This window comes from Triticum dicoccoides, chromosome 1A (assembly GCF_002162155.2).
Source record: "Triticum dicoccoides isolate Atlit2015 ecotype Zavitan chromosome 1A, WEW_v2.0, whole genome shotgun sequence".
NCBI classification, from domain to species: Eukaryota; Viridiplantae; Streptophyta; class Magnoliopsida; order Poales; family Poaceae; genus Triticum; species Triticum dicoccoides.
In genome coordinates, this window is record NC_041380.1 from 568775390 (window position 1) to 568776584 (window position 1195).

Below are 1195 nucleotides of genomic sequence, written 5' to 3' on the forward strand. Positions count from 1 at the left end.
TATAAAATAATTCAAAAGAAATTTGGGCAGCCCCAAAAAAAGGGCTCCAAGTGCTGCAAATATACAGTGTTTGTGCGGCCGCCTTAAAACCAACCCCACCCTACAACCTCCAGCTGCAACCCCACATGATCGCCACCGCCCTAATCGTCATCGTCGCCTCCAAATCCGTGACCACCGCACCCTGGTGCTGTCTAATCTACTCCCACCTCGCCGCCATGCGCCAACCGACTAAATCAGATTCACCCCGCATCCCTTCCCGCCGCTCTGTCGCTGCAGCTGAAGCTGAAAAGCGCCCCATCCGGCCGCGTCACCTCATCTAGTAGCCTCCTCATCGTTGTGTCCTCGTCGCAGTCACGTTATCGCCATGCCGCCGAAGGCGAATCCAAAGAGCAAAGTCGGCTTCAAGGCCATGTTGCGACCCTTCAAACGGTACGGCATAGAGTTCCAGCATGCCAACCATCGGTACTGGTTGGGGACCTTTTGGAATAACGACTTCGCCGCCCGCGCCTACGACATCACAGTGTGGCGGCTTGGTGTTCCGCTGGACAGGCTCAACTTCCCGAAGAGATATCTCGTTATGGCTCACTGTCAACTTTTTCTTACTTATATCTTTTATATTAACACTAAATATATTGAGTAATAACAGCTTTTTTGAGTAACAACTAGCCCATGTGCATAATGTGGAAAGTGAACTTATGAGACTACTCACCCTTGGCCAGCAAGGTTATTGGTTTCAAAAAAATCATTATTTTTCACTAACCAAATTCACATGTATGGTCGCAACTTCTCGTGAATGTTTTTAAAACCAAGTCTCAGCCATTCAAAGTCTAACCGAAACACAACATGCATCACTAATAAGCTCTGTCATTTTGATGCATGATTATTCACTTGATGAACACTGATTAGGTAATATCTCCATACAGTTAATTCAAGTGTCACATTCAATTCCTTAAAGTGCCAAGCCACCATTAACTGTATGATTTGCCCATAGTCATCTCATAATTTGTTCCACGGGCTAGAAATAAATGAAACCAACAATATATGACCAAGAGGCGCATGGCATAAGAATACAAACACCTAAAGTGTTCATTATTCTATTTTACCTTGCTTTATGTAACTTAAGTATAACAAAAGAGATTTGGTTTTTATGAGTTCATATTAGAGCATCTCCAATATCAGCCCTTAAATAGGGCAT